The sequence below is a fragment of the Macrosteles quadrilineatus genome, unplaced genomic scaffold (genome assembly GCF_028750875.1).
Source record: "Macrosteles quadrilineatus isolate MER2022 unplaced genomic scaffold, UCM_ALF_1.0 Scaffold_6__1_contigs__length_79288215, whole genome shotgun sequence".
NCBI lineage: Eukaryota > Metazoa > Arthropoda > Insecta > Hemiptera > Cicadellidae > Macrosteles > Macrosteles quadrilineatus.
This window is the reverse complement of record NW_026542599.1, coordinates 75,561,477-75,575,588: the sequence shown is the minus strand read 5'-3', so window position 1 is coordinate 75,575,588 and position 14,112 is coordinate 75,561,477. Positions and strand designations below refer to the sequence as shown.

The window sequence follows — 14,112 nt, the reverse complement described above, 5'->3', positions numbered from 1 at the left end:
TAAACTTCCAATATATTTTAGAAATCAGAAAAGCATTCATTTGTATAGGTAAAAATTATCAGATTGGCTTACAAGTCGTGCTTTTTATTCAGAGTTTTTGCAGAATGTAGATTTTTCAACTCTTAAATGTGAGGCCAAGCAGTCTTGATTCTTTGTTCTTGTTATGGTTTTTTCCCTGTTCATTTCAAAGTTTTTTACTATTACCGATGCTTTAAATCCTTTTAAGGTTCATTTAACTTTGTTTTAACATTTTATGTAGCCTATTTAATATTTAATATAACATATGTAACGAAACATGTAACAAATGTGACCTTGTCTATATTAGGCCTACCAAATGACAATAAAGATTTATTATTTGATAATAATAAATCTATAGGCCCTATTGTAATCAATTTTTTTGATTTGGTTTGTGTCAAGTCTCACTTATCAGTATTTTGTACGCCAAAATACAAATTTGTGATGATGGCTTGTTAAGCCTACATGTTAAATGTTTTTCTATATATCCTCCTCTGCGACAGTGGCCCTGTTATTGCAGAAGCCCTGTTTAGTAGGAGGGACAGTGAATGGAAACGGCTCTCGGAGTTGTGATTATCAACCTCTGACCTTTAAGTTTCCAACATTTGACAATTGTTTTAAAATCGTTCTTTGCTGGATAACTAAACAAAAATTTACTCATAAACAGTAAACAACTATCTTCGGTGTACAGCAATAAAGTAATGTGCAAATATTTTGGGGATTTTTCTTAAAATAGCATTTCTTTCTGAGAGTCAAAGTAAGCTAATTTAATTAAGCAACTAAAAATTTTATGTTAGGTTATGTAGGTACAATTTTTATTTCAACCACTTTTTTAACTAGACAAAAGAACGTTTTTCTCAGCTAATAAAAGTTATTAAAAGCATCCCTTTTAAAACATACCGTATCAGTAACAGACATCAAGTAATCGTGAATTGAAGAGTAGTTTAAAATTAACTAATCTTTATATTTTACAGAGCTCCGAAAAATAATTTAAAATAATCCGTACAATGTTAGGCCTATACATTCGGGTATGGTATATTTCAAAATGGCGACCAGGTTCGTGTCCCAGTTCGGTGAAATATGTTTATTTAATCCTCCCTCGGCGTGTTGACAAAGTTACATCTGTGCATGTTGTACGGGACAGTATCAATTTGTTTAGTAGCCAGGTGCCTGAGACGGCCAATTAAAAGCCAAGACTCGTGTCGTCTGCATTATGTAGCAGTTAACGAATACCTTAACGAGAGCTTCTGACGATCGATACTTCCATATCAATTTGGAAGTACATTTTTCATGAGCGCTGGTCGTAGGCGCATTAAAAATGGAGGAATGACCGTCGCGGGTTGTCGGGGTGACGGCGACAACAAAGCAACACGCAAAGCCAACTGCCGAGTTGTGAATAAGAAAACGTTCACTTGCATCACGGTTAATATCGGGAAACGGAGGATATTGTTTGATGGATGAGAAACTACACGGTAGTTTAACAAAAACATCCAGAAAAAAGAGTTGGAATTGATAAACGTATTGAGCTGAGGAGTGGTCGTCGGTTCAACTCTGAGAAAATTAGAGCTTTTAGCGAATTTCCCTTTAGGGAAGTAGCTATTACCGTAGGTCTCATGGTAAGACCTAGGCCCGGGACCGATTTACTTTTTCATTTTGATGTTCCCAGAGGCCAAAAACACCATTCGTTCGAATTGTTATATATGTATATATATATATATGTGTGTGTGTGTGTCCATCCGCACGATAACTTGAGTAATTTTTGTCCGATTTTGATAAAATTTGGTTTGAAGGTGGAAGGCGGGATAAACTTGAATGAGTTCGCGAACCAGCATGATCGGACTATAGGAACAGGAGTTTATGGGGGGTTTTATGGGGTAAAAATAGGTTTTTCCCATTTTTGACCCTAAAAACACAAAATTTCACAATTCCTTTCTAAACCATTTTGTAGAGCTTAAAAAACAAATAAATTTAGTATATTAAAGTGTTATTATGCGCCTAATTGTTACGGAGAAAATTCAAAAAAATTGTAATTTTAAAATTCCCATGTTATTCTTATAGAGAATAAGTCAACTGTTATAGTAGGCCTATGCTTGTTTATGAACATATTTTGATCAAATTTGGAAAATACATTATTTTTTACTAAACTACAGTACCTTTTAACATTTTACATTAAAAAAAAAACTTTTTTACCCTCCCTGTTGCAGCAAACCTAAGTACTCGTTAAACTATAATTCTGTTTAAATAGGGAATAAATGTGATATTTTTAAGGAGACATTTTAGTGTAAATCCAATCAGGCAAATGGAAATTCGCTAAGTCTGCAGGTTTGCTGCGGCGGGGGTATTGATAGTTCGAAACTGGACCTAGCTGTTCCCGATCGAACATTTTAATTATGGTCCTGGCTTATGAACAAGCTTAACCTTGTTTTTTCTCAATAACCGTGATACTTAAAGTTTGCTGATTCATGCAAAGATAAAGATTACAAAAAGCTTTAACCTAATCTTACTCTTTTCATATAAAACACACACACCCATGTTTGCCGGTTTCGTAGTAATTAACTTTAAGTTTTTTTGGTTTTTTTATTTTTTTTAGAAGACGATTTAATTGATCCCCAGTTTAAAATGGCTCGTACTGAGGCATCTTTTTGCTACTGAATAAGTTAATTTCTAGTTAAAACACAAGTAGTGCGATTAGCTAACGCAAAACGTCAAGTGGAGGGAATTGGAGTGATCATGCATTTAGGGTGCGTGACGTGGTAGAAGGGGTGGGGAGGGGCGTGGGGTGTCTCAGAGGATTCGACATTGGACTTGGGACTTCCGTAGCTAATCTTGGCGATGTATCCAACAGAAATACAGTAATAATATAGTGAGAGGAGATACGTAGACAACCTAATTCCTGGTTGGAAGGTTGTTCGAATACTTAGGCTACTTGTTGATTCAGCCATAGACAAAAACAATAACTCGCATAGTCTACACTAAACATAAAAAATATACGTTTTCATAAAAGTCAAGTGATTTTAAACAGTATCGGTCTGAGATATTTGATTTCGAGTTTTAAATTTTTATGTTGTTATGTTTCGAATTTCTGTAGCCCTACATCAAAATCAAAAGTTAATTTTGGTTTAGTCGGGATTTAGAAAGTACTGTAAGTACTGCAGTACAATAATGTAAAAATATTGGTTAAAATACACCCGGTTGCTGAATGTTCCTTTAGTGAAATATTCCAGTTAGCTAACCGAAATGTATTTCAAGAACCAAGTGGCTAAACTCATGAACTTGATTTGTGTTCCAATTGACACCACCCTTCAAAGCTAAGCTTCAGAAATTGTTCTAATTAGAAACATTTAATAAATTATTTAACTCGTGTATAAAATAAAACAGAGAAAATAGCATACCTACCGTACAATAAATAGGAACATGTGGTTTTAAAATGTTTGTCGCAATAAATTGATATTTTCATTTTGTTTATATTTTTATTCTTGTCGTGTCTTCGACTATCTTGTTTTGGCCATTAACTTCCTAGTTTTTCATATTAGTTTACATTTTCAACGCAAAGAGGTAGTAACATATTAATCCACTTATATAATTTATATAGAAAGATAATCCTCTTATCCATGATATTAATGTAATTATAAAAATAAATGGTTAACGTGGCAGATTCATGATTTTAGGCTATGCTAGAAACCTCCTCGTATATCAACAGTTGTATTGTAGACGTATTAATGGATATTGATTGACACCTAAATGGTTTTCGCAAAAGATATATACTTGTTTCAGCAAACCAAACGTTAACATTGACGGTCTCCGCCGCCTCAAAATGTCACTCACTGTCCGCAAACGAAAGTGGCTGAGTGCAAAAGGACGTCAAATGTCTTATTTGAATCCCTGCGAGACGATAAGGTCCTTCGGGCACTTTGTGTCCTTCCTTCACGTCCTAGGATGCTCTGTTCTGACCTGTATCATTCAGGCTAGGGCTAGGATTGGCTCTTTGCTAAGTCACTCGTGATTGGCGGTATTTGAACCCGAGACCTTGAAGACCGAAGCCCCGTGCTCTAAAAACCACAAGATTGAATATTACCGTCTCTGTGAGTGCGTTAGTGGTAATGCTCGATTCGAAAGGTTGAGTGGTCTTCTTCATAACAAATCTTATTTTGGACGTTACCAAAACCCAAAGTCATAAACTTATGATTGCCAGAGTCGACGTCACCTACGAATATTTATAGAACTGACAATGTCTATGCTAGTTGTACATTTGTCCAACGATATAAACAACTCTAGTTCTTTCCAAGATGCATAACACTAATTACTATGAGTATTTTTAGCCCCTTGTAGTGTTTTGTACGCACAGAGTATTTAATTTGTTAACAGTTTGTTAGACATGACGCGTTAATCTACTTTTATGATTATCGGAAATTACCGAGTTTAAAACAATTCCGTGTAAACCGTTTATGAGAAGATTATCCTACGTCAACATGATCCGTGTGCGAGCGAAATAATTAAATTTTCCCTCACTGTCATGAAGCTGTAACATTTTACTATCGGGCTACTGCCTAAAGTTGTTGTTTATGTTAAAATATAATGTTTACGTGGTTGTTGCGCAAGTTCTCTACAGTGTAATTAGTGAACAAAAGTTGCAGTACGATTATTTTGTTAAGTCAAGTCAAATTTTGCAAAGCAAGCTAAAATAAGTGGGAAAAGTATCAATCCACACACGATTACGACTACAATTATCGAGTTCTCGGTTGTGTTTTAGTTTTTATGATTATTTGCCTTTACTTAAATGGCCGATTCAAACATTTTATTTTCAGCCTTATCGTCCATGTATTGTCTCAAACTTTTGTCCGATTTTATTTTCTAGGTTCAATTTTCTAATCTGAATACGGGATTAAATTCTAGATCCTGAATCGTCGTTAAATTACTGATGTTCGCAATGGTTAAAAAATTACAACAGGCCCAAAATATTGAAAATGTACAATAGAGAAAATATTTTTCTATTTTCAGTACCGGTAGCTGTTGTTTTTTTTTTTTTTTACGTTTCTAAACCGTACATCTAGTAGGGAAATGTGATAACTACCCAATCAAATACCGGTAACGTTGCCCTGTGCGTGTACAACTTTTATGCGATCATTTATGTTTATGCCCATCGATTTTCCCCTGCTAATGTTGTGCTAAAAACCGCGATTGATTTTTACTTAAAGACGCAAATACGTGTCGTAACCCATTAAGACAAAAAAGACAGTTTGGGAGGAGTTTTGAACAATATGACAGGGGACAGAAAAGTAGTGTGAATATTTAATAGGCTGTGGGAGTGTGCGGCGGTGTCGGCTCGGCGGCTGTGGTCGGTTTGTTTGTTACGTTGCCATGGAGACGGACAAACACTGGAGACCAATGGCGATGCGAGTATAACACGTCGTGTGGCACAGTCGGCGACCACAACTTGACTTGGACAGTGGACTGTTGACTGTAGAGAGAGGACCATGCTTCGTGGTGAGTCACCGTCAGTAGGAATCTTCACAATCTTCACACTTGTATACATGTAGCACCACCGCACTAACTCTAGCACTGTGATACTGGCACTTAACTACGGGTAGAAAACACAGACAAAACGGGTACAATTTGTGTTTTCCTTCAAGTTCTAGGACGGTAGGCTAACAGTTTTGCACATTATAGTCTGTATGATGGGACATTATTGTCTCCTGACACTCTGTCTACCTGGGACTGGCTTGAACCTTATACGGAGGGACGGGAGACAGGTTCCAACATACTGACCGTAGCACTGTGACATTGGCACTTAGAAGGGTAAAGGAGTTTTGAGGAATTTCCTAATGACGAGTAGATCTCTGCGTTAAGTTTCCAAATGTGTACAGTACAATTTATATTTTTCCTTCATGTTTTTTGGACGCTAAGCTCTGACATTGACACTTGGAAGGGTAAAGGAGTTTTGAGGAATTTCCTAACGGCGAGTAGATCTCTGCGTTAAGTTTCAAAATGTGTACAATACAATTTATATTTTTCCTTCATGTTTTTTGGACGCTAAGCTCTTTAACGGAAGAGTTTTGCACATTACTTTACGCCAAGTCCAGAGGGTTGCATCATTATCATATAACTAATTAAAGGTAATTGGTGATAGTCGGTATTTGAGCCTACGCTCCTTTCACACTATACGTTTTCGCTCGTACGAGTGTTAATCGTATTTGTTGTATCGCATTGGAGCTTATGGCCCCTTTCACATTATACGATTACCAACCGTGTACGATTATCACCCGTGTAGCGACCGTAGGTGCACACGGTTGGTATCCGACTCTCGCACGAGTAAAAATCGTGTCTACTGCTAGTGGCCATGTGACCATATGGCCCCTTTCACACTACACGATTGTAGTCGTGCGGGAGCCCTCCCCAAGTGCAGTTTGTTGCGTATAGTTTTCAGATATTTTGCGTTTACATATGTTTAATTGTTTAATTATTGAGTTGAACTACCTGTGCAAACTGTATTTTATTATTTAGTTTTTGTTATTAATTACAGTTTTGTCTATATAGTTAAAATTATGAATGTGATTGATCTTGAAGCTTTAAACGATTCTCTTGAAATCCGAAAATAGTTGAAAAACTTTTCTTCGTCATTTCTCAGGTCTTGAAATAATGTTTTAAACATCCCCACTTCCTCACGTCTCAAATTTAAATACGACTCTTATTAAATTTATTTTTCTCCGATAAATTATTAAAGTAGCAATAATTTCCTCGTGATCCATACTACTTAAAACATTCCACTGAAATGACAATAAACTGTTCTAGTGGAGTGGGGGTTAAGATTTTTTTTTATCGTACGATTACAAATCGTATAGTGTGAAAGCAACAGACCCACGATCATCTGCCCGTACGATTAACACTCGTACGAGCGAAATCGTATAGTGTGAAAGGAGCGTAACTGTCGGTGACCGAAGCACCGCGTTCTACCACTACGACTCTAGCACTATGAAAGTACTGTATGTACTTGTGCTAAGAGGATCTGTCTGCTTGTTGTAAAACTCGGCGTCCAAGATTCTTAATAGGCCTACTAACAAAACGTGTAAGCTCTGCGTGCACAGTTTCCCCCCTACATTTTTTAGGACGCTACGCTCTTTCCTTCAAGCGTTTTGCACATTATTTTGACGTAGTAGAGGGTCGCAGTATCATCATAGTAAATAGCCAAAAAGCCTGGTGTTTTTTCTGTGTTAGAACCCTGTACCTAAGCGACTAAAGCCCCGCGTTCTATCACTAGACTTAGCTTACTCCCCTACGTGCACAAGTAATCCTCCATAGTTATACAATTAGAATCGTATAGAAAACAGCTGATTATAGAAATCAGCTGATTATAGAAATAAATGTGAGACCCATAAATATACCTATCCACGACCATCCAGGATGATACAATGACGTAGAATTGAATTTGAAAAACATATCGATTTCGAGCAACAGGCTAGGCTTAGGTTAGCAATTCTATTGGAGGCTCGTTGCAAACATTTCGTTATCTGTAATTTAGATTATCTTCACGTGTCACGTTTATTTATCTGAACTGGTCTATCGTTCCAGCGACCACACACGTTTCCTAAACTATTGATTTTCGTCTCGAAATGTCGTAGCTGGTAAAATTTAAAATACTGTTATTTCAAACAATGTATCCTATAAATTCGGTGCGTGATTCGGAGAGTTACTTCAGAAAGAAATGTATTACAACGAAATATCAAATGCTATTTGATATTTCAAATACGTGCTTTAGCTTCCACGTATGCTATACACGTAGAATATGACAACGAATTTGCACACGTCACGTGTAAAATTTAATTGACACCGCAACCAATTAAAATTTCAACTTTCTAAATTACAAATTTGTCACTGTATCCGTAGAGTTTGCTCAATTAATAATTTTTTCAACACATTAATTCTCACATTCAGTGTTGTAGTAAAAGTAGGCTATTTACTATAAAATAATAATTACAACAATTTATAAGTATCAGAATATGTTTTTACAAACACATATAAGACAAGAAGTACAAAAAGCGTGTGGCTATCGGTCAGTGATAGAGGGACAACGTAATGTAATTTCTCGTCGGACTGAGCTGGAGGAGAAACAAGACGGATCTCCGAGCTGATATATCAATCTCATCTTTCATTTACAGTCCACTTTGCGAGATGACCCGCTAGATGCCAGTGCCCTTAAGTAATATGTCCCCAAACTGTCACGACAGCCAGTTTTGTTCCTTACAAAGCTCAGATTTCGCGATTCTGGCTTCTAGAAAATCTGTTACGTGGGCTTAGTACGTTGAAATATGATTAGTTCATTGGTTTAACACTTATTTATGAAGAATATTAGAATGATTATAAGGGCTTTCAGAGTGTTTATTTGAGTCATTTTTATCCTCGGTACTTTAGAAGCCCCTTTTTGCTAGGCTCCATGACACTGCCCTTACGACCCTCAAACTCACAACAGACAATTTAACTTCAGGTTTTGCCCAAATAAAGGTCGGTTGTGATTTTGTTTCCTACAACATGTTACCTTACGTGGCAACATAATTTGTAATGTTATAAATGGTGAAAAAATAGTGTGTACCGGTATGTGGTAGCTGAACTTCCTTGTGGTTTTCGTAGGAAAGTTAGTTCCGTGGTTGAGGGTTGTTGGAATAGCAATAGTTCCGGTTTTTTTGTATTCTTGTCCCAAAATATTTTAGATGTCAAAGGGATGACTAAACTGACTTAACTACACTGACTGGCAATGTCAATGGCAATGTACTCGAAGCATCGATGTAGAGTTATACGGGAGTTATTATACATCGATGGCTCGAACTCTATGATAATCGCAGGGAACACTTGTGTGTGACGATTAGTCATGTGATTCTCTACGTCGATTATTAGTAAAGTTAATTTAATGCGCTTCCATTCTCTAGGATAGCGTGTGGTGTTACCGATACTAAGAAACGTAGCTTGTTTAATTGACCGAGCACGAACGCAAATAATTATCTAAAATTCAAACACTTGAATAAAATCGTCATATTGTGATGTACATGTTTTCACACTGAATTTAAATAGCGTAACTTGTCACTAGGGCATAAATGGTGACTGTTTTTGACCCGAGCTCAAGATGAACTATTACGTTGTTGTATTTCTTAAAAACTATCAAACAAAACAATAATATATACCAGAAGACAAAACACTAGTCGCCTTACAGTGCCGTATCTGAATTATACTCGCCGTGACTATCGTCAGCTTATTTTCCCCTTGTGGTAGTCATACAATTTAGTTTTTTACAGTTTCAATAAACTTAATTATTGCTAGCTTGTCTAGGTAGAAAAATTCCAAATTGAAAAAAAGCAACTATGGACTACAACCGGCAACGTACTTTCGGTACATCCTATTAAATATTAAAGTTGTCTAGTGTAAAGCTTTGACCCTATAGAAACGACGGTTTTGCAGAATTATGTTTTAGAAAGGGTTGTGTTTTTAATTTCCTCACTGACGATGCTCGTGCCACCAACACAAGGTGTGTGGTGTGGTGTGGCAGCTGGCCGGAAGTATTGGTGTGTCGCGTGCGGCGTGCGGCCGCTGTACTGACTGTTGGGGCTTTTGTCTTCTCCACACTCCACACTACAGTATTTCGCTCTTTTGTCAACCTAACCTACTGGACCGAGCCCATGCCCATGTCACCGAATATTCCAGATTGTAGCGTATCCAGACGCTACCGACTGAGCCACCAATTCATGAAATTTTCATTTATTCAATAAACATTATTTGGGCCTACTTATTGTTAGTCATTCTTATATTTCCTATTTTCTGTTCCAGAATTTCATTTTCGCACACTCTGCTGTAAGAATCCATCAAAATAGTGGGTGAGTAAGTTAAATATTTATTATTCTACTTTATTTTTGTCACAATATAGTAAGGTATTTTTAAGACTCGGTGGTGTATTTTTTCTGCGAAACGAATTATCTCGTAGGCTACTTGAAATATCCTACTCCTAAGGCTACTACAGTAAATGACAATTTATTTACATGCTGCACGGAAGGAAATATTTACAATTACACCATGAAAATAATTTGTGTTGTTTATGTCGATGTTGGAAAAAATCGTAAATTCTATACCAATCACGTAGCTATTTTGAAAATCAGATTAAAATTGAGTATGTTATTGACAGTCTTTTTAACTTTACAACTCCCATTACTGTAAAAATTACGGTTGTTATTAAAATTAAGTAGGCCTAGTTATTGCTACTTTTGTCATTTCCTTTATGAAAACCCACAAAAAAACGTATTAAATGAGTAATGACGGAAAAATCTACAAAAAAATTAGCTAAACGACTCGATTGATTTATTAGATTAATATTAAAAGATATAGTTATTTGGTGTCCTCTCGGTTTGCTTTGGTTACAAGTTATCGTATTCGACAGAAATCTGCCAGTCACATCAAGCATTCTGTCTCACTACTTTCATTTTTATTATCATTATTATTATTCATTTTCTATCTAAAACGGACCACAGATTTAAAACATGGGTAAGCGGCAATTTGTTTCAAAAGTCTAAGGTTATACAGTACTGTGTTCGTAGCGACTAGGTACTCGGCTGTTTGCTGTATCACAGATCTTGGCAAATATGCAGGACTCTCGACGTTGCCCGCAGCGTCCGACTGTTAGATAATTTAATTACTTAGGGGCTGAGAGGTGGTGGGAGGGGAGGAGGGAGGGCGCCGGCCGGCCTCACGCTATGTGAGTCACCCCCACTGCAATCTTTGCGGGGGGTGGGGAGTCGTGTCAGTCAAAATCCCAAAACGCAGTGACCTGTCCTGTCGATCAGCATGGCATAATAGGGGATATTCTTTGTTGGCTATTTGAAAAGAGAGTTTGTGATTTTTTGTGTTGACAATACCTAGATAGGTGTAGTTAATATTAGAAATGTGTGACCAATTCGCATACGTAACCACTATTGGGGGTTGTTATGGAATGTATACTTTAATTCTATGGTACTGTTAGTGATGTAGCAGATATGTAACTGGAAAACCTTGCATAATTATCTTGCTGGAATAAAGAATGAATGTGTGTTGGTTCCCTGGTTTTTTGGTTGTTATGATTGTGAACTTCAAAAATCAATACTGTACATCTAAAATTGGATTTAGTGTGCAGTTGATTGCCACGTGTTCTACGGTATATTTTCTGACGTAAATACGAATTGTTATTTTTACACTAAAATGTTAAGAATAAATAAATCATAATGTTGTGCCGTTAATAAATTTAATTGGACATTGAATGTACAGTAAATATTTAAGCATAGTTGGTATTGGGTTGACTAAGCGGTTCGTGGAGATGTTTGAATTGAGATACCTGTTGAAAGTTTTCCTATTTATAACGTGACACTTAGCGAAGGTCGAATCGCTGGTTAAAGTTAGTCCATGATTCATCGTCTAAATATGCACCATCCTCTCGCAGTGCCCGTTCTCTGTGTTGGAATGTACAGAAAAATTTGGTTTTTCCCACTAAACCCACCATTATAAAACTGAGGAGGGCTGCGTTTAGATGTAGACTATGTGATTCATCCGTTATCTAAGACAATCTTTCACTAGGGTTTTAGGAAGGTTGGAAGGTAATGAGTTTTCAGTAGGTAACTTTATTCTACGGAAAATTCCAATAATTTAATAAAATTTAAAACTCAGTCAAGTGGATTCTACCCATATCTACGACAATATTTCACTATGTGGTTTACGAAGTTGGTCCTGAATAGATTCTACTGAACTTATAACAGTACTAAAAATAAACCTTAGCCTACTTGAATTCGTCCATTTTGAACGCCAATGTTTTACTGGGATTTTACAAAGTTTGTGAAGGAAGGATCTTTTATGCTATCTTCTAGCATTGACGAAAAGAAAAGTAATAGAGTGCTCATTTTAAATCCCCCGAATGTTAAATATGGAAATAATTCGTGCCTAATTTGTCGTTAAAAGCGGTAGTAACATAAAGTTTAACGAGGGACGCGATTACCAGAGCACATTGCCCTCGACTGCATTTACATCCCCTTCGTAAAAAGAGTTTGCCGTTGACTTCTTCGTTATGAATTCAATACAAGAAGTCTCGTTAACGGTCTAATCTGCAATTATTTTGCGATTCACGCGCACTAATGATTGAAAGTTTTAATCGACAATTATGGAAAGGGTTGTGTCGACAATAGGGAATTTTGATTGGTAATTTTTCATTTGGCCCTTAGTAAATTATTTTCATTGCTAACTAATCATACCTAGAATGGTGTAGAAGGTCGTCATTGTAATAATTCTTAGTTGGAGATAAACGCAATGCTTACGACACCATTAAGTGACTTGAATGCTGTTGACGAAAACATTAACGTTTTGGCATTTCAGAAGATGTCAACAAGTAAAATTTTAGTTAAAAATACCATGAAGTTTAAACAATTTCGTGAATTCATTTTGAAACAGCAGGCCTAATCACATGGTATTACTCTATTAATTAACATGGTGACGCTTGTGAGCCTGTTTTGAAACCAAGTGTAGGAAGTGTAGGTTTTGAAGGATGTATGTAGGGTGTAATAAGATGCATTGTGTAGCACTGCGATCATCTTAGTCAGGACAATTTCGCGTTATGGGTCGAGGAAAGCAGAGTCCAGTTTCGATCCGCCAAAAAGCTATTCATTTTTCTCTGGGTCGAACCGGTGGCCTTCTGAGAGCCGAGCTTAACCTTTCAGTTTACTGTATAAATCGGCATGAATCGTGTCTAACCTGCAAAAAGACATAAAAATACGTCGATGCTGGCGACGATTAGTTATGAAGAAGTGGTTACTTTAAATATGCAATGGAAATAGTAGATACTGTACGCGTAGTCATAAATAGTTTCTTTTCGCTACATGAACCTTCTTTTTATATATTATAGCTAACTAACAGAATGAAAATTTTATCAGCTATTATTTTATCGTGGCAGCCTGCCAGTATGGCAGTTGTGTAATTCTCACGAAAACACATGTTACATTAATTAATGGAATCCACTCGGGCGTTTTTACCAACCAGTAGAACGTACGTATCTGAAACCAACCTGTTTTTTTTTCTCTTTCAAATAGGCTAATATGGGAATGTTATTTTCTTAATACGGCATTTTATTTCGTTATTTCAGCCTTTACAACATTAAGATTTAATTAATGTAAATTAGTGAAAAGGGTTTGGTATTGGTACCCTGAATACTCTTTTGTTGATGGGTTTTTGAGTAAAATTTGGCAACATGATCTAAAAATAGGCTTGCATATAGTTTGAGCCGTATCTGTTTATTTTCTCACTCATAATTTTGGTATACTCCAGTTGATATGTTGTAAGAATTAAGTGAATGCGATTTTGTTAAAACAAATCTAGCGATGTTCACGGTTGATAAACATTGTATTGCTGCTTGTTTTGCATTTCCTATAGTTCTTTATAATTAAAGCCCGATTATTATCATTCTACGAGAATGTCGCGAATTGCACCATTGCACCACACGGAGTAGAGTAGGCCTGTAAATGCATGGCGAGTAGTGTTGTGTAGCGACGGCCGACCGACCGAGCGCCTGTCTGTACGATCAATACGCGGGAGTTACGTCGGCCGCGCGGCGCCACTCCTACTGCCATACACGCCATCGTCACCGTCGCGGCGCCGCCAAACACGCCCCTGCAATTACACTCATACAATAACTCTCCTTCACTGGCACTACCACTACACTAGTGTAGGGCCAACTGTGGGACTGGTGTCGGAACAATATCTCTCCTTCATTGGTACTACACTAGCGTATGGCTAACTGCGGGGCTGCTGTCGATACAATGACTCTCCTTCACTGGTACTACACTAGTGTAGGTCCAACTGTGGGGCTGGTGTCAGGACAATGACTCTCCTTCACTGGTACTACACTAGTGTATGGCTAACTGCGGGGCTGGTGTCGGAACAATGACTCTCCTTCACTGGTACTACACTAGTGTAGGGCCAACTGTGGGGCTGGTGTCGGGACAATGGCTCTCCTTCACTGGTACTACACTAGTGTACGGCCAACTGTAGGGCTGGTGTCAGTACAATGACTCTCCTTCACTGGTACTACACTAGTGTAGGGCCAACTGT

General features: G+C 37.2%; 1 protein-coding gene across 1 annotated transcript in view; it reads left to right on the top strand.

Moving 5' to 3' along the window:
* Window positions 1-14,112, top strand: part of LOC128996170 (heterogeneous nuclear ribonucleoprotein K) — a 55,232-nt gene that overhangs the window by 12,059 nt on the left and 29,061 nt on the right. The window contains exon 2 of the mRNA XM_054421307.1: window positions 9,826-9,872. The gene's annotated coding sequence lies outside the window, so the exon portion shown is untranslated. The remainder of the gene's footprint in view (window positions 1-9,825; window positions 9,873-14,112) is intronic.